General features: G+C 35.2%; 1 long non-coding RNA gene and 1 other non-coding gene across 2 annotated transcripts in view; both read right to left on the minus strand.

Annotated features, from left to right (window-relative positions):
* LOC138700257 (uncharacterized) overlaps window positions 1–21,197 on the minus strand; it is a 426,875-nt gene that overhangs the window by 139,801 nt on the left and 265,877 nt on the right. Inside the window, exon 3 of the long non-coding RNA XR_011332315.1 lies at window positions 2,785–2,848. This is a non-coding gene — a long non-coding RNA (uncharacterized lncRNA). The remainder of the gene's footprint in view (window positions 1–2,784; window positions 2,849–21,197) is intronic.
* Window positions 3,264–3,335, minus strand: TRNAY-AUA (transfer RNA tyrosine (anticodon AUA)). The gene has a single exon. It is a non-coding gene; the product is annotated as a tRNA-Tyr (tRNA).

Raw genomic sequence — 21,197 nt, forward strand, 5'->3', positions numbered from 1 at the left:
TCTCTACCATCATATCCCACCTCCCTCAAATCAATTTTATTATTATCTTTACATCTACGTCTCGGCCTCCCCAAAGGTCTTTTTCCCTCCGGCCTCCCAACTAACACTCTATGTGCATTTCTAGATTCGCCCATACGTGCTACATGCCCTGCCCATCTCAAATGTCTGTATTTAATGTTCCTAATTATGTCAGGTGAAGAATACAATGCGTGCAGTTCTGTGTTGTGTAACTTTCTCCATTCTCCCGTAACTTCATCCCTCTTAGCCCCAAATATTTTCCTAAGCACCTTATTCTCAAGCACCCTTAACGTATGTTCCTCTCTCAAAGTGAGAGTCCAAGTTTCACAACCGTAATGAACAACCGGTAATATAACTGTTTTATAAATTCTGTCAGATTTTTTGACAGAAGACTAGATGATAAAAGCTTCTCAACCGAATAATAACAGGCATTTCCCATATTTATTCTGTGTATTATTCAAATATAGGCCTACGTGTGCATATAAATTAAAAATATTCTTCAAACTATTCACGACTCTACACAGCTCCACAGAATGCTACTATTTGTTGTTTATGTGAACATACTGTGAATCATCTGTGGCGAGCGGCAGCAGAGCGAGGCGCGGGTGGCTTTGGTACGAACATCCTACCTATGCTCATGATTAGACTTCGTGGAATTACCACGAGAAATGTAAGGTTTACTGCGCACGCGGTATAGACTGTATGAGTAGGGAGCGTGCAAAGGATGGGGTATGCCTCTGATGTAAACACTGAGCAGTATACTGCGGTTACAATAAAACCTGTATCCTGCATTCGAGAAATGTAATGAATGATCTTTGAAGTAGCAAATGTCTAAATATGTAAATACACAATTATTTTATAGTTAGATATATTAGCTCTTAAAATTTAATATAATATTATTCACATCATCCTTGAATATGTGCATTGCAGTGAAGAGTTACGTACATTTTGAGTGACTGCAAAGTGAACCTCCTCCGATGGTCACTCAAACAGTTTTTATATTGGGAAAATATGCATACAACGTCACACGATGTAATAGATGCATATTTGAAGAAAGGGAAGTCACTACTTTTTAGTACACCAACTTCAGACGTCTTGTCGTGATCTGATAGTACATAATTTATAATACGAAGTTGTGAATAGGCAGAATTTTTAGCAATAACGTCTCTCAACTTACATTTCACTTTTTCTGAAATTAGTGAATTGTTATTTTGGATAACGGTTTGTGATACTTTATACACTATATTAAGGGTTTCTGAGAGTTGTAGTTTAGGCGATTCTAACAGAGTGATGCTCTTGAACACGATTTTAAAATTCGAATCAATGAACAGAATATCTTCCAATAGCTGTTCAGAAGAAAATGATTTTACAACTGCAACAGCGGAACTGTCTGTGCTATCCAATGCATCCATTATTTTGCCGTGATGTTCTGCATAATAATTAACAGCATCCAACCACGTTCCCCAACGGGTTAAGACTGGCTACGGGGGTAAGGGTATTCCAGGGGCAATTATTTGGAACAGCAACACTCTCATTGTAGTATGTTTGATTGAATTCTTGTCTACACTGAACAAATGTTAAGCTGTGACTATCCAACCACAGTAATGCAAAAACAAGTGCTTACATAGGTATACATTAGCTGTAGCTGCTCTGTTTGGACCGGTCACAACTCTTAAGATGAACTGCTTATACTACGAGACCGGGCGGCCGCTCACCTCCTCTATACTACCGTCATCGGCAACCTGATTGCATGCTGCGTGTGGCAATTCAACGAAGTCTACTCATGATTCATGACAAATGTTTTCTTACTGTCCGTGAAGAGTGTGGGGATTAGTGCGGTAAAATTAGACTTCATGAATTCCATACAAATATAAATAATAAGAAGCGAGCACACTTTCTTCAATAAATTTAAAAGTTATGAATATAACAAATTAGGAGATGCCAGACATTTTCAATGAATCATCACTTCATATCTGTTATAGGATTCTTTATAGGCTTACTGGCGAATATGAAATAGACTGCAATATTTTAGATATTCTACATATTATATGAACGAAAACAAAGAAAAATTATTACATGAATGTGGAACCTAAAACCCTTAGGTTCCCTGTAATTGTTGCCATGAACTTCTAATTGTGATGGGCAGAGGCATGACGTGATCACTAAAGATGGAAATTTTAAAATTTAACGTAATTTTATCTCATTTTCACAGCAGAATTAGTTTATACTGAAAGCCTTAATTTTTTCGTTGAAATTTTTTTATTTAATTACTGCAGAAATTAGGAGATTACAGTTGCAATACTTAACTCATATATTTTTGTTTATTTCATATTTACTCTTTATATACTGTACGTCGTCAAAAACTCATTATTCTATTGAATAATTATTCATCTCTACAAGACACACTTTGACAGCAAGCGTTTGAAGGAAGCTCATCTTAGTACAGTACTGGAGGAAATTCCCAAGAATCTAGTAGGATGTTTGACCGAGAAGGCAATGCTTTCTTCTGTCGAAAATAGAATAAATTTTACTTAAGTCAGTTGATTTTGTCGGTCAAAGAATTCAGAAATTCTTTTTATATCGAGAAAATAAAAAGAAAGAAACGAAAAAAGAATAAAAGATAAAACAACATATTAAGTTACAGAATTCCTTGGTTGGTTTTTGACGTAAGAATTACGTTTAATGTTATGAAAATAAAGGAAACTGTTATCAATATTTTCAACGAACTTCTTATAAGAGTAGTGTATAACAAATTCTGTTACTTACTGTGTTTTCACAATGTTGATGATGTTTGCAATGCCGATTCTGCTCACAAATTCTTCCACGCCAACTGAGGAGAGAAGAAAAGAGTTATTCAATGTATGATATGAAAATCTCTTCTTCAAAACTTAAAACAACAGCGTGTAATGTATGAAAAAAATAACTGTCACATTTAGTGAGATGATCTCTGATATTGCCTATTTGGAAAACACGTCTTCAGAATACAGAAGAAAATTTGAATTATTAAATTACATTTTGGCACAGAAATGGAAAATTATGCAAAATTATGAATACGCGATGTGATGTAAAAACGAGCACTTCCGTACGACATGCCACAGTGAAATTTGGATTTAAAAAATTGATAGTGGATTTAAGAAAATCTCTATGATTCCGTCTAACATCTAAACTCGAGCTAAAGTAATGAAACAATATGAACAGAAACTGCTTATTAAAGATGAAAGAGTAATGGAACGGAGAAAAATTCTCTCCGGCGCCGGGATTTGAACCCGGGTTTTCAGCTCTATGTGCTGATGCTTTATCCACTAAGCCACACCGGATACAACTCCGACGCCGGTCAGAATCGTCTCAGATTAAGCTCCAACTCTTGGATTCCCTCTAGTGGCCGCCCTCTGCACTACGTCATAGATGTCTACGAACGCAGGACCGAAGTCCACACATGTGCTGAGGTGCACTCGATATGAGTGACTAGTTGGCCGGGATCCGACGGAATAAGCGCCGTCTTAAATCACGAAGTAATTTTACGCATATCATATATATTGAATAACTCTTCTCGGGTTCTCAGCCAGGTGAGTTGGAGATTAGCTTCCAAGCTTTCGACGGCTAGCTCTGCCATCTTCTTCGTCCCTGAAGAAGATGGCAGAGCTAGCCGTCGAAAGCTTGGAAGCTAATCTCCAACTCACCTGGCTGAGAACCCGAGAAGAGTTATTCTACATCAAACGCCGGGAAAGCCTCAAGTCATACATCATATATATTATTTTTAATGTACCGAAGTACATATGATATTTCCATGCAGATATTCTGCGTCATCATACGATGAAAGAGTAATGGAACGGAGAAAAATTCTCTCCGGCGCCGGGATTTGAACCCGGGTTTTCAGCTCTACGTGCTGATGCTTTATCCACTAAGCCACACCGGATACAACTCCGACGCCGGTCAGAATCGTCTCAGATGAAGCTCCAACTCTTGGGTTCCCTCTAGTGGCCGCCCTCTGCACTACGTCATAGATGTCTACGAACGCAGGACCGAAGTCCACACATGTGCTGAGGTGCACTCGATATGAGTGACTAGTTGACCGGGATCCGACGGAATAAGCGCCGTCTTAAATCACGAAGTGATTTTACGCATATCATATATATTATTTTTAATGTACCGAAGTACATATGATATTTCCATGCAGATATTCTGCGTCATCATACGATGAAAGAGTAATGGATAAAGCATCAGCACGTAGAGCTGAAAACCCGGGTTCAAATCCCGGCGCCGGAGAGAATTTTTCTCCGTTCCATTACTCTTTCATCGTATGATGACGCAGAATATCTGCATGGAAATATCATATGTACTTCGGTACATTAAAAATAATATATATGCTTATTAAAGGATTAATTGAAAGTAACGGTGAACGGGAGAAGAGTTCGGGACAGAAGAAGATATCAGATGATAGACGACATTAAAATATATGGATCATATGAGGAGATTAAGAATCAGACAGAAAGTTGGAAATACTGGAGAATGCTGGGTTTGCAGTGAAAGACCTGCCCTTGAGGAGAACACTATGAATGAATGAACGCATCTAATTGAGGTTCTGGCTGATATCTACAGATACGGAATTAAAATTTGGAGCTCCCTTGTTTGAAGTTTCGCTTATAACATACTGCGCATGTGCGGTAAACAAGAGCTCCTGTATATATGCAACTTGTGGAAAGCCATGCGAAGTTGTTCCTTACATACAGGTGGACTCCTATCAAGACTGCCTCCAAATTTTAATTCCGTATCTCTATTACCAGGCAGTACATCTCACTTGACGATACTTGTCAAAGGAAGAACAATTTTATTGTTTGTGTACTTCTGAAGTCTGATTAATAAAATGTGTTACTTGTCAGCGATGTAGACAATGGAGAGGCAAAGTAAGTGGCTACCCTACCCATTGCCTGCGGGTTTGGTTGCCTCATGAATGATGCTTTATTGGTGCCACATATGAGGTTCAAACCTGTCTTCGGACAGTTGACTAAACAACAAAAACAATTTTCTGGAAGTATTAAAAATGCGGAATAAAGGAGAAATATATTGCAAGTTTTCCAAATTTCATTTTAATAGGATTGAAAGATACTTACAAATGACTTTTGAGAAATCCTGAGGTTCATTGTCGCTCTCACATAAGTCCGCCATCACTCCTTGTCCTGAGCAAGAGTAATCCAGTCCCTACCATCATATCTCACTTCCCTCAAATCGATTTTAATATTATTCTCTCATCTACGCCTTAGCCTCCCCAAAGGTATTTTACACTCAGGGCTTCCAATTAATGAAGATCAACCAAAGCAGGTACATGAAGAGAAACGCGCTATTTACCTTCCATGCTGTGATGATCTCAGTCATAAATATAATATTCAAGATTGGAATGTTATTGGGTTTATGTTTGGTACGCGAGGAACAATTCCCAAATTTACATTGGAGATCCTCAGAAAATTAAAGGTTCCTGATAAGAATCTTCAGACAATTGCATCAACCATTTTAAAATGTTCATTCAACATCATCAATCATTATCTCTATTCATCTTTATAATATTCGATGTATATTATTTATTTTCAATAAATTTTTATCATTTTGATAGCTACCAAATCTTGTCGCAGAATATTCTTTTTTAAAATTTCATTATGTATTTTTTTAACATTAATTTACAGTTTCTTTTTTGTTCCTTTGACTTGATTAGGATGCCGATATCTTAAATCCAAGATTTGGACGGCTATCATTTCGATGATATTCTTATGCATTTCTAGATTCGCCCATACGTGCTATATGCCCTTTTCATCTCAAACGTCTGGATTTAATGTTCCTAATTACGTTAGGTGAAAAATACAATGTGTGTAGTTATGTTGTGTAACTTTCTCCATTCTTCTGTAACTTCATCCCTCTTAGCCCCAAATATTTTCCTAAGCATCTTATTCTCAAACAACCTTAACCTCTGTTCCTTTCTTAAAGTGGAAGTCCAAGTTTCACAACCATACAGAACAATCGATAATATAACTTACTGTCTTATAAATTCTAACTTTCAGCTCTTTTGAAAGCAGACTGAATGACAAAAGCTTCTCAACCGAATAATAGCAGGCATTTCCCATATTACGTGATATATGCCCTGTTCATCTCAAACGTCTGGATTTAATGTTCCTAATTATGTTAGGTGAAGAATACAATGTGTAGTTCTGTCTTGTGTAACTTTCTCCATTCTCCATTCTCCTGTAACTTCATCTCTCTCAGCCCCAAATATTTTCCTAACCGTCTTATTCTCAAACACCCTTAACCTCTGTTCCTCTCCCAAAGTGGAAGTCCAAGTTTCACAACCATACAGAATAATCTGTAATATAACTTTACTGTTTTATAAATTCTAACTTTCAGCTTTTTTGAGAGCTGACTGGATGACAAAAGGTTCTGAACCGAATTATAACAGACATTTCCCATATATATTTTATTTAATTTCCTCTCGAATGTTACTGTTGCTCCAAGGTATTTGAATTTTTCCACCTTTTCAAAGGATAAATTTCCAATTGATTGAAATATACTAAGATATAATACTTTTAATTGCACTTAACAAATGACACTCGGGAGGAAATTAAACGCAGAATAAATATGGAAATGCGTGTTATTATTCGGTTGAGAAGCTTTTATCATCTAGTCTGCTGTCAAAAAATCTGAAAGTAAGAATTTATAAAACAGCTATATTACCGGTTGTTCTGTATGGTTGTGAAACTTGGACTCTCACTCTGAGAGAGGAATATAGGTTAAGGGTGTTTGAGAATAAGGTGCTTAGGAAAATATTTGGGGCTATGAGGAATGAAGTTACAGGAGAATGGAGAAAGTTACACAACGCAGAACTGCACGCATTGTATTCTTCACCTGACATAATTAGGAACATTAAATCCAGACGTTTGAGATGGGCGGGGCATGTAGCACGTATGGGCGAATCCAGAAATGCACATAGAGTGTTAGTTGGGACACCGGAAGGAAAAAGACCTTTAGGGAGGCCGAGACGTAGATGGGAGGATAATATTAAAATGGATCTGAGGGAGGTGGGATATGATGATAGAGACTGGATTAATCTTGCTCAGGATAGGGACCGATGGCGGGCTTATGTGAGGGCGGCAATGAACCTTCGGGTTCCTTAAAAGCTATTTGTAAGTAAGTAAGTAATTGCACTTAACTGTATCATTGGAATAGTATACGTCTGCAACGAGTAGGGGTCTACACGTGATTTGGATAAGGTGCTTGTGTCGTTGTTACACAGGGCAGCGTGGCGTGACTGAGGACAATTTGCTGCTCGGTGGCCGACCCGAGTGTTGGGCTCGGCGCCGCATTCGGATGCTGTCGCCCAGCATCCCGTTCTCCAGTATTCGGACCCCCTGATTGATAAAGGCAGCGTGTTTATTGTGCTTCTGACCTGCGAGGTTGCGTGCCTACCTGCATTCCAGAGACCCGCCTTCAATTCCGCGTGTCAGGTGCAACAGTGGGGTTCCCAGTCCTCTCATCCGAGACCCATTATCCTATCGTTCTTACACTTGAATACCGAAACAAACGTGAATTTACAGGAGTTAAAACTTTGAAATTATTGCGAACAGTCGTTGAATAATAACAAACAGGAGAGCAGAAAAGTTCAATCTCCTTATCCTTGGAAAGAAAATTCATTGATTGAAGGACTGGACCTGATTTAATATACCAGAGCGCATCGCTAAAAGTTTTATTATTATTATTATTATTATTATTATTATTATTATTATTATTATTATTATTATTATTATTATTATTATTATTATTATTATTATTATTTTTCTACTCCAGAATCTCTATTAATTCTATACTTTACTTTCGTTCGATCTAAACTTGAATATGCATCTGTAGCCTGGAATTCCATTACTTCAACTGATTCGGTTAAATTGGAAAATATTCAAAGAAAATTTATTTCCTTATGTGCTTTTCGATTTATACCCGATTCCTCTGACTTCAATTATGAGACTATCTGTAAATATTTTAACTGTTGTAGCCTTTATACTAGACGTCAAAATCATGATTATCAATTTTTTTGCAAAGTGATCAAGGGTGATATTGATTGTGAGTCTATCTAAACAACATCAGCCTTCGTATTCCTACAAAAGGTTTAAGATTTCAATTTTTTTTTTTATAATAGAAATTCAAAATCACTTTCTCCAGTCTGTAGATGCATAAAATATGCCAATTTGCATGGGCACAATTTAGATTCATTAAGGTATAGTTTCGTTTTGATTATTAGTATTTACTGTTCATGTTCTCAATTTTATTTATGTATGTTTTTCTTGATTTAAGATATTATTTATTTATTTTCACCTTTGTATCTTCTATTTGTATATTGTGCTGAACTATAATTGGCCTCTGGCTGTTGTTCAGCACACAAATATTAATAATAAATAATTAATAATTAATAATAAATTATTATTATTATTATTATTATTATTATTATTATTATTATTATTATTATTATTATTGTATTCGACAGATATTGGAGAAAAAATGAGAGTATAAGGATACAGTACATTAGCATTCATAGATTTCAGAAAGGCTTGTGACTCGGTTAAAAGAGAAGTTTTATATAGCATTCTTATTGAATTTGGTATTCCCAAGAAACTAGTTCGATTAATTAAAATGTCTCAGTGAAACTTACAGCAGAGTCCGCATCTGTTTGATGCTTTTCCAATTCACTGCGGGCTAAAGCAAGGAGATGCACTATCACCTTTACTTTTTAACTTCGCTCTAGAATATGCCATTAGGAAAGTTCAGGATAACAGAGAGGGTTTGGAATTGAACGGGTTACAAAAGCTGCTTGTCTATACGGATGACGTGAATATATTAGGAGAAAATCCACAAACGATTAGGGAAAATACGGGAATTTTATTTGAAGCAAGTAAAGAAATAGGTTTAGAAGTAAATCCCGAAAAGAAAAATTGTACGAAATGGAAATATAAAAATTGGAAATTTATCCTTTGAAGAGGTGGAAAAATTCAAATACCTGGGAGCAACAGTAATAAATATAAATGACACTCGGGAGGAAATTAAACACAGAATAAATATGGGAATTGCCTGTTATTATTCGGTTGGAAAGCTTTTATTATCCAGTCTGTTATCAAAAAATCGGAAAGTTAGAATTTATAAAACAGTTATATTACCGGTTGTTCTATATGGTTGTGAAACTTGGAGTCTCACTTTGAGAGAGGAACATAGGTTAAGGGTGTTTGAGAATAAGGTGCTTAGGAAAATATTTGGGGCTAAGAGGGATGAAGTTACAGAAGAATGGAGAAAGTTACACAACACAGAACTGCACACATTGTATTCTTCATCTGACATAATTAGGAACATTAAATTCAGACTTTTGAGAAGGGCCAGGGCATGTAGCACGTATGGGCGAATCCAGAAATGCATTATAGAGTGTTAGTTGGGAGGCCGGAGGGAAAAAGACCTCTAGGGAGGCCGAGACGTAGATGGGAGGATAATATTAAAATAGATTTTAGGGAAGTGGGATGTAATGATAGAGACTGGATTAATCTTGCACAGGATAGGGACCAATGGCGGGCTTATGTGAGGGCGGCAATGAACCTCCAGGTTCCCTAAAAGCCATTTGTAATTAATATTAGGACTAACCTAGAGAAGAATTTCAAGAAATGCAGTTTAAACCGCGTAGTCTATTTACAGGGGCTATGTATTATATACCGGTAGAGTACGTATCTATTCGTGTTATAAAATTTTCTTATTGAATTACGTCATTCATGGATAGTAGTACAGTATTAGCCTATCAAAGACATTTACAGTACCGGTACGTATGTAAATTAATTAACTCATTCGGAAAAAAGTCTTCTATATTTAGTTGTTTTCCTGGTATGTGAACACTTACAATGACTTCAATGTGAATTTACACTGAATGTTAGGCCTATATCATCAGAACAAGCTCTTTCCGTTTAACGCTATGTGTAATGAGAATCACAGTCACAGAGATTTCAATAAACTGAAGAAAGTAAACTGACCTGCAAAAATTCCTAGAATTATAGTTAACTGAGGAAAGTAATTTGATAATGGTAGAATATTGTAATTTTTTATTTAAACGTGCAGGTAAAAGCCCGAATAACAATGTAGGGTGCTTTATGTAGGCTTAAGTGCATGGTAATTGCTGTATTATTATTATTATTATTATTATTATTATTATTATTATTATTATTATTATTATTATAGTTTGGAACTCGATTACAACTACGGACTCGGCTAAATTAGAAAATATAGAAAGAAAATGTATATCCTTATATTCATTCAGATTTCTGCCCATTAATTCCGGGTACAGTTATGAGAGAAAATGTGAATATTTTAATTGTCAAAATCTATATGCTAGACGCCATGAGCTAGATTATCTGTTCTTTTGTAAAGTCCTCAAAGGTGATATATCCTGTGACTCTTTCTTAAACAATATTACCTTACGTATTCCAACAAAAGATATGAGAGCCCACAAACTTTTCTATATTAGAAATTCGAAATTTCTTTCACCAGTCTCCAGATGCATTAAAAATGCCAACATGCATGGCAGCGAATTCGATCCCTTCAATGTATAGACTTAGTTCGCTCTTGGCAACGATTTATCATTTATGTATTCTTTCAGGCATTATACTCAATTAACATTGTCTCATAGTATTCTTAGTTATCCATTCATCTTCATTATTGTAATTAATTGTAATTATATTTATGTGTAATAATTATTTTTGTTTTATGTTTTTGTTATATTTGTGCTGAACTGTAATTGGCCACTGGCTGTTGTACAGCACATTAAATAAATATAAATAAATAAATAAATAAATAATTAAATAAATAAATAAATAAATAAATAAATAAATAAAATATATTAGTCAGTTCACAATGCCTTTTGACATTTTCTGACAGTCAAATATTAATTTACAATCACTGATAAATGTATCGCACTGCAAGATACCACTCCCCTCTATCTCTCCAAAGGTCTTCTCCTAATTGTCTTCTTTCCATAGCTTCCAGAATGCCCTTTTTCCATGTTGTCGTAGGTCTTCCTCTTTTTCTTCTTCTTAATGGGGTCCAATCATGTGCCAACCTCGGTAATCTTTCCGTATTCATTCGCATCATATGCCCATATCATATTAGTTGTTTTGTAAAAATATCCTCCACAGTATCATTCTTAACTTGCATTTTCTCTCTCTCTGATTATATCGTTTCTAATTTTATCTCTTCTTGAAATGCCTGCTGATCGTGTCCAATAATCCATTTCTAGGGTCAAAAATTTATTTTTCAATGCGTTTTGCAATTGCAAAGTTTCTGCCCAATAAAAAGTTGTACTTCTCACAATTGATTTATAAATTTTACGTTTAGTTTCAACTCTGATTTTATTATCCCATAATAATTGGTTAAGAGTGGATAGTACATATTTTCCTTTCTTCAAGCGTTCTTTCTTTTCTACATGGTTCCTTCCATCATCTGTGATTGTAACACCTAAATATTTGTATTTATTACTATATTTAATAACATATTTATTTTCAATTATCAGATATTATTTTTCCCCCCAATAACCATAAGGTAAAGGCTCCGATTATGAGACCTCTCCTAATATGAGACCCTTCATTTTCTCATCCAGTATGTGCTGTACTCTGGCGGAATTTGACGAAAATAGGTGTTCTCTATGCGAATGAGTATCTGTGAAGCCGCCATTACGTTCTGGACTGCTGACACGTGTTGAGTGAAGTTATTGCAATACAGCTAGTGCAAAGTTTTTCAGAAGAATCATTTAGCAAGTAATTATTTCAAGCAAAGATATGTTTATTTCTTAATTCTTTCATGGTATTTTATTTATATAAGAATACTGTACAAACTAGTCAGTGAAAAAAAAGTATTCCACCATATTCGTTATCCTCAGAGGACTATTTAGTAATGTCTGCTAGGTTCTCCTATTATGAGATACCAGGGGTTCCCAAATATGAGACCTGTCTCATATTAGGAGACCTTTGTGCAATTTTTGCAGGCCAACTTGTGTCTTTAAAATGCTTTTGAAACATTAATAAAATTATTGCAAATTCAATTAGCATTGCGTTTGTTGCTAAAAGTCGAGTATTATTTAATAAAATCATGGAGTTTAGTAAATATTAAACAGTTATAACAATTAAATGTAAGTTAATTACATTTATAATCAAACTGTTAAAATTGGTAAATATATTTACTTATTGTTTGGTGAAATAATTGGTTAGAATTAATCCCATTACCAAATTTACGGAGTTACGATATATTAGTATAAATTTAACACCAATCAATTAAAATTATGATAATTGGAAAATTATTATATTAGTTTTAGTTTCAAATGAATAATATAAAATACATTAATGCTCATAAAAATATAAATAACATTGTTGAAATTCCAAACTCATACTTTTAATATTATTTAACAAGGTATTTTTAATTATCAATATTAATAACTTAATTTTTAATTCAATATATTTAATATTCATTTTAGATGCAGAATGATTCTAACTCTAAGAGAAGGAAAACGTGGGATAAGGAGAAAATGGCCCGTGCAGTGAAATGTGTACGAGCTGGAGAACTGGGGTACAAACTGGCAGCTAGACAATTTGGTGTCCCTAAGGGAACGCTTGAAAGATATGTTAGAGCTAAGGATAAACCTATTGACGATTTGGTCCATGTCTCATTGGGCCGCGAACCGGTATTAGGAGAAACGTTAGAAAGAGAACTTTATTTATATTGTTTGGAGATGGACAACAGATTTTATGGGTTAAGGAGGACAGATGTAAAAAGAATGGCATTCCAGCTGGCTATTAGAAATGGAATTAAGCATCCTTTTTCTGAGAAAACAGGATCAGCAGGGAAAAAGTGGCTAGTAGGTTTTCTGAGGCGTCACCCGCAATTGTGTGTTCGGGTCCCGGAAGGAATTTCTCAAGCTCGAGTGAAGGGTTTCAACCCTGAGAGCGTAGCTACATTCTTCAATTTGTACAAGACTGAATTTCTCAAAATTAGTGGTCATCCGCATCGTCTGTTCAACGTAGATGAAACTGGCATTACCGTTGTCCAACACAAAACAGAAAAAGTTTTGTCACTGAAAGGTAAGAAGCAGGTAGCGACGTTGACTTCTGGTGATCGTTACCTGCATGAATGCAGTTGGAACCTATGTGCCTCCGCTTATTGTGTGGCCTAGGAAGAATATTAAAATGGAATTAATAGACGGTGCACCAGCTGGGGCCATTTTGGGTTGCCATCCTAGCGGGTGGATACAGGCAGATTTGTTTACAATGTGTTTTGATCATTTTATTAACTTCACTAAACCAAATGCTGAAGATCCTGTCCTCCTTGTGCTTGATGGACATTACTCCCATACGAGGAACATTGATTTGATCAACAAGGCTAGGGAAAATCACATAATCATAATTTGCTTGCCACCGCATAGTTCCCACCGAATGCAACCCCTCGATGTTTGCTTTATGAAGCCTCTGAAGACCTACTATGCAGCAGAAATTGAAACTTGGTTGCGAAATCACCCTGACAGAGTTGTCACTCCATTTGTGGTCGCAGGACTATTTTGTACAGCCTACAACAGAGCTGCAACCATGGAAACATCTGTTAATGCTTTCAGGAGAACAGGTCTCAATCCTTTCAATAAAAACATTTTTAGAGATCAGGATTTCCCTGCCCATAGAGATGAACCACTTCAAGAAGAAAATGGCACTACACCACCTGATACAGATGATGCTGTAGAATCTACAGGGTGTCCTCAAGCAGGGGTGTCTCCGTCTGACATCACACCTCTACCACGTATTCAACCAGCAGCATCATCAAGTAGAAGAGGTTCTGCAAGTGTGGTTACCTCCTCTCCATACAAAGCTTCTCTGCTCGAAAGTCAGGCAAAGATCAGAGGAAAGAAGAAATCAGGAGATGGAGCTGTAAATGGAAAGGGAAACGGTGCGGCCAGAAGATTTTTCATTGGAAAGAAAAAGAAGGCGACGAGACCAGACCAAGAAGAAACCAGCGAAGAAGAATCTGACTCAAAATACTCAGACTCTTCTGATGGTGAAGACAACGAAGCAGAGTGTTTATTTTGTGGCAGTATATTTTCAGCTGATGTGCATGGGGAACAGTGGGTACAGTGCACTGTGTGATATCGCTGGGCTCACGAGTACTGTGGAGCTAGTGACAAGACATTTGTGTGCCCTCAGTGCGTAAAGAAGAGGAAAAATTGAAGGGTCTCATATTAGGAGCAACACTTTAGAATATTAAGATTTGCAATGTTCAACTTCTTTTCAAATAACTTTCAAAATTAATTTTTTGTGTTATTTTGAACTGAAATATATGAAAGACTGATAACTTACTAGTTGTAAAGACATTTCAGTTACTATTTTTAACTGTTAGTTCAGTAGATATTAGAGTTTAATAAAATGGGTCTCATATTTGGAACCTTTACCTTATAATAAGATTTTTCAAAATTAAATTTTAATCCAGATTTTTCACATTCTTCAACGAGTTTTCTGCTCATGTATTCAATATCATAGGCTTCTGGTAGTGTAATTTGATCATCAACAAAGTGTAGAGTATATCTATTTTTGTCACCAACCAAAACACCCAAATGCCTACATTTGTTATTCCATTATTATTATTATTATCATTATTATTATTATTATTATTATTATTATTATTATTATTATTAATAGTAGTAGTAGTAGTAGTAGTATTAGTAGTAGTAGTAGTAGTGGTAGTGGTGGTAGTAGTAACATACTGTTTCTTATTATTTTTATTGAATTTAATTTTTAAGTTAAAAAGTTTAAATCGCTGACACTGTAGAACACATTTCATTGACACTATAAATGATCACTGATCGGAACTGTTCACTGCACTGTAAAACTATAACTTCACTGACTCACCACGTTTCACTGATACAACAGTTCAAATAAGACAAACAATTACACCCTTATTCATACTACATTTAAACTAATTTACAATTGAAACCAAGGGAGTAACTCATAAGGTTAAATAAATACATGTCACCTTAAAAAATAAATGTCAGCTTAATTTTAATTTACATTTTATACACAACATTTTAAGTCATTCTTGAATCTCCTTAAGGAAGGATAGTCCTCAAAGACAGCTGCAGGTAGATCATTCCAATCGAATAATTTCAAGGGAAAAATTGTTCCGGGGCCGGGTATCGATCCCGGGACCTCTGGTTGAACGTACCAGCGCTCTACCACCCGGCCCCGGAACAATTTTTCCCTTGAAATTATTCAAATCTGCTTTACAGGGAGCTTCACCTGAAAGACTAGATTTACATAATATATACGTTACTGTGTACGTTAACAGAAAACCACAATTCCAGTCACACAGAGATTGTGTGCACTCGATGTAGGTCTCTGGCGTTTCGTCAGCCCACGCGAGTTGTGTGGATATAAAGGGAAAAGTTGAGACGGTGTCGGGTGGAGTTCCCGGGTAGCTCAGTGGTAGAGCGCTGGTACGTTCAACCAGAGGTCCCGGGATCGATACCCGGCCCCGGAACAATTTTTCCCTTGAAATTATTCAAATCTGCTTTACAGGGAGCTTCACCTGAAAGACTAGATTTGCGTATCATTCCAATCATTTATAGTTATATTTAAAAATGAGAATTTTCCTACACCCGTTTTCTGCTTCCTACATTTGATTTTAAAATCATGATCGTTCCTACGTTGGCTTCTCTAACCGAGCCGTTATGTCTACCCATGCTTTTTAGACCTAGATGTGCTCTATACAATGATGTTATTCTAGTTTTTCTACGTCTGTTTTCCAATGTTTCCCATTTAAGTTCTTTTATCATACCATTTCCGTCTTCTCTTTTACCTTTAACAAATTTAGCTTCCCTATACTGGATTCTTTCTAAGGAATATATCTGATATATTCTATAGGGATCCCAACATGTAGTTCCGTATTCTATTAACGGTCGCACTAACGTTAGATATGCTACTTCCCTCGATTTGGATTAGCCTTTTTCAAGATTCTCATAAAGTGAAGTGAAGTGAAGTGATTCTATTTTGTTATTTTTGATATCAAGACAATATCGTAGAAGAGGGTAAAGTCAATTAGTGGGTGTATAATCGATCATTTGCGATTTTTATTGAAAATTATATATTTTCTCAGTTACTTGTTAAAATTTTGTTATGCTGACTTCATTGCCTGACATTGCAAATGTAAGCGAGAGGGACAACAAAAAGCCTGCGAATGCCATCAATGAGAACACAGTGTAGTTATCGTTGAAGTGAAAATTGTTATTTTCAACTTTTTCTCTTAAATGAAAACAAAGTCTTACAAACTCTAAATTACCGTCAGCAGTGAAAGGAGACAGGAAGTATACGTAAGTACTTTTCGTTGAGATTGTGTCATGAAATAATAGTTTTGCAGTTCGTAAATGTTAGTATTGAAACTTATTACTTTAAAATAACTTGTACCTTTGTAGAGTTAAGTCGTTCATGCCATCGACCTACTCGAAGCAGATAGAACCGGCAGGAAGAAAAATTGTTCACCAAAATGCCTCCAACTAACACTTATAAACAGAAAAGTGTCATAGTACTGCTTATATTCAAGGGATAGTGGGGAAAGAGGAAGACGAAATTATGGTGAATTTCTTGCGTAATAGAAGCACTGCCAAAGGAACATATTTTGTACACCCCTCTGTACCTGATTATGGGAACAACGTAATTTTTAAAGTAACATGAGGAGGGGAAGATTTCAAATAACATCTGATATTAACCTAAGCAATGTTCAATTGCATTCTAGATTATAATTGAAATGTGTTATTTCAATGTAAATTTTGAATTCTTAAATCTTTGTTTGTTGGTATATAAAGTATTAAAATGTGTTTTTATGTTTTATAAGTTGGCAATCATAGTCACGGTGGTACAGTGGAGACCTTTAGGCCTCATTGTATCGAATAGCATGATCACAGTAACAAAAGATACACTATATAATGCTATAGGCATATATTATAGTATTATTGTTTTTACACCCCTTGTAGCAAATAAAATATATATAATACACTTAATTTGTTTTTTTAAAAACGTAAACAGTGAACGACTTTACTCCGCAATATTTTAAAATCGATCTTAAACTAAAAAATCAATGGTGATCGAATTTATCCTATTTAAGCAGGTAACTTCGATCACAAGTCAAATAAAAAAATCAGTTTTTGATAGATTGTAATTCAATTCTTGTAACGTGCCTTCAAAAGTGAAGGATATGACGACAAAATGCTATTTTCTGAGGAACTTCGCTCCATTGCATAACCTCAATATCATAAACATTTATTTTATTTTATTGGGTTATTTTACGACGCTGTATCAACATCTAGGTTATTTAGCGTCTGAATGATATGAAGGTGATAATGCCGGTGAAATGAGTCCGGGGTCCAGCACCGAAAGTTACCCAGCATTTGCTCGTATTGGGTTGAGGGAAAACCCCGGAAAAAACCTCAACTAGGTAACTTGCCCCGACCGGGATTCGAACTCGGGCCACCTGGTTTCGCAGCCAGACGCGCTGACCGTTACTCCACAGGTGTGGACTATATCATAAACAAATTGCAAAATTTTGATGGACTTTGACCTCTTCCACGGTATAAAAATACACTAGTATTTTTCTCAGCATTAAACCATATTACACTTTTCATCTACTTCGTGATAGAAGTACAGAATTCTATCCGGTATCGTTGTGGGGGACCTAGTAACTCAGCGATATGATATTGCTAAGCAAACTAACAGTGTCTCATAATTGGAAATGATAGAATATTTACATAGTGGTACTTTCTGCTCTGAAGTATCTACTGGTTCGGAATATGTTACCGAAATATGGAACTTAGACTATTGAAAGTGATATAAATTTCAGACACAGCAGGGAGACCAGTCACTGCACTTCAGCACACCTGTATCGGAGAAATTTATAGTCCGCTCTAAAAGTCCAGTAAATGCGAATTCACACACTTCGAAATTTATATTACGAGAAACTACATCAATATTTTATTTTATTTAGTGTCAGAAGAATCTAATATTGTGGAATGTAAATTGTGAAATGGAAAAGCTGAAGTATAAAATTGTTACTATCTGATATCTATATCATAAAAATAGAGAACACTTTTCTACGTAAAATAATGAAATAACGTGAGGAGAGAATAAATTTCAAGAGAGTTATCTATTACACTGCTTCTACTACTTCTTTTTCTCCTTCTCACCCTGCTAATAATGTTTTTTTTTTCTTGTCTCATATTTGATTCAAGACGGTAATTCCATTAGTGGAAATTTCAAGTTGCTTATTTCTTATATAGTATCGCATACTTCTATGGGTTAAAGAACGATTGAAAAGTAACGCTGATATTATCATCCACAACAAGAAATATCACTCACTCACTCACTCACTCACTCACTCACTCACTCACTCACTCACTCACTCACTCACTCTTTCTGCCTCCAATGTGTCTCAACAGCGTTCAAGCGATATATCCTAGATCATAGTCCTATGACTAAATTAAAAGCCAAATCTGTTGACGGTAACAGCTATTCCTCTGCAATTAAATTGCGGATTATTTAATCGTTATTCATTTAACTCCAAACTTAATGTAGGCTTGATCAGAAATTATGAAAATATAATAACAAAGTGATAATAATGATGGAATTTTTGTTGTTTAGTCAACTCCCCGAAGACAGGTCTGAACCTTACAAATGATATCAACAAGGTACCACTTATGAGGCAAGTAGGCCAGGAGATAATGGGGTAGGTTGGCCAGTTCCTTTCTCCCCCTCCATCGATTAGCTACATGTTACACTAATCAGACTTCAGATGCGTACAAACAAAATTGTTCTTTCTCTGACACATATCGTATTAATATATAATAATTAATACATATATTTATTTGTTTATTTATTTATTTATTTATGTCTATAACACAGGGCAAAGCTCCAATTACAATAGACAGTACAAACATTTGCTTAGAACATAAAATTGGAGATAACATGAAAAAGAGATGCGAACAGATACAAATGCAAGGTACGAGTGTAAATACAAATTATAAATGAAAAATGAAAAAAAGAACAGACAAATAGGTACTATCTAAATAAAGGACACAGATATAGAAAAATACAAAATAAAAAAATTATATATATATATATATATATATATATATATACAGGGACATCAGTTTATTTTTACTAACATTTTTAATATTAACCTGTCTATACCTTTAAAGAATCGGAAACACCGCTTGCTCCCCCCTCCAAGACTGGAGTTCGATGATACTGGCGTAAAACACAAATCACTCTACTAGGTATAGGATGGAAGAAAAGTAGTTCATCCATTTTCGTAAACTAGGAAATATCGCGATTTTGAGTTTGATAATTTTCATTAGGTTTTTCTTTAATCAAAGTACAGTACTGTATTAAGAATAAGTGTTTTTACTCACGAAGTGAGTTATCCATGCGAACGTATTCATTATGCAGTGTATACTGTCTACAGCACATTAGCGTACAATATAGAGAAAGAAGTTAAATTGAAAAATAATCATAATATGAATATTTAAACACAATTTTGAAAATGGTGGCCGTTCATTTCGATACAGGCTTCAGTTCTTTTGTGCATATTATCGCACTATAGACTATTTCATCTAATTCCAATTGCCAGTTTCGTCCTTCGTACTAGTAACTCATGTTGAAATAATTCTGTACTTACTCTACGTACTGTGAATTCAATCTTCACTTCTGCCCGACCCGAAAATATAAAATTACTCAGACATGCTATCTACTGTCCGTCCAAGTGGTTATGCCGCAGGATTGTAGAAAGGGAGGAAATCACGTGACAGTTAATTACTTAACGAGGCCCTTTTATTTAAGTTAAAATAAACAGCTGTATAATATTACGTAAACTTCCAATTCCTAAGAGAAATTAATGTTTTCAGTAAAGAGCTAAGACAGCCCAGCTTTTACAGAGGGGCGAGCAGAAGCAGGTGGGGGAAATCGGGATGCGACGTAGGCAAACAGACAGTACCTGTGCGAAAATATAATTCAATATTGAAAGCTCTTTCGTCTCTGGAAAACGCGAACATATTTCTGGAACGTATTATACTCAGTAACTCAGTACTGCTTACTACCTGCGGTCTTGTTTCTGTGTGGAGTTGGAACTTCCTTAGTAGAAGGGATGGGAGTGAAGCACATTCAAAAACTCAGGTACAATAAAAATTGAAGTAACAAATAAAATGATGTCCCTGTATATCATAACCAAAAGATATAAAATGTAGCTATAAATGGCAATTACAGAGTAACATATAGATTGCAGTATTATTTAAAATCTTCAAAACCTTCAGTACATTAATAAAACCTTCAGTATATTAAGAAGAAAATGTTTATATATCATGTAAGAAATGCTGAAATGTAAATCCCATGTACAAATCAGTCATTTTAATTACTTTCAGATTTTGACGTCTATTCTAATTCTAATCTTAACTGTAATGGCATACATTTCTATACGACTCATTTTGCTCATCCCTGGATAAATTATATTTCCGAGAAAGTCTAAATGAGATCCGGTTTTAGTCGAAAACAAGTTTCCTCCTTTTTTTAAATAAAAATATTTTAAGCACAATAAGAAATAAGTTGCTAATATATAGGCTATGATATCCGAGACAATCATTTCTTATTATTAATATACAGCTGACGACATAATAATTTAACGCGCATGATCGTCTTATTGCTCTTTTTATTGTGCGATATTTTTATACTAATGAAAGATAAAGCTGCAAACTGGCCTTCATTTTAAAGAAACTGGTTCGGTCGAACATATCTCGACACCGTCTTACAGGATCTGTATCACCTTTGCTTCCAACTGGGAGAGTTATAAAGCTGATTCAATTGATTTATTGTATGGCTGTCTGCCTAGCAGTTGTAGATGCAATTGGATTTTTTTTAATTCCAGTAATTCACCCTATTCTTCAGTGCTATTATTATCATTATTATTATTATTTGCTCTAATATTAATATATTATAAGGAATACCTACTTTTATTTGTTAGTTAGCCAAATATGTTGGCTGCACGTTTATAAAAGTGAATGCAATGAGATTAAAATAAGCACAGCAGAGGGTCCTATAACAAACAATATTTCA

This window comes from Periplaneta americana, chromosome 5 (genome assembly GCF_040183065.1).
Source record: "Periplaneta americana isolate PAMFEO1 chromosome 5, P.americana_PAMFEO1_priV1, whole genome shotgun sequence".
In the NCBI taxonomy this organism is placed as follows: Eukaryota; Metazoa; Arthropoda; class Insecta; order Blattodea; family Blattidae; genus Periplaneta; species Periplaneta americana.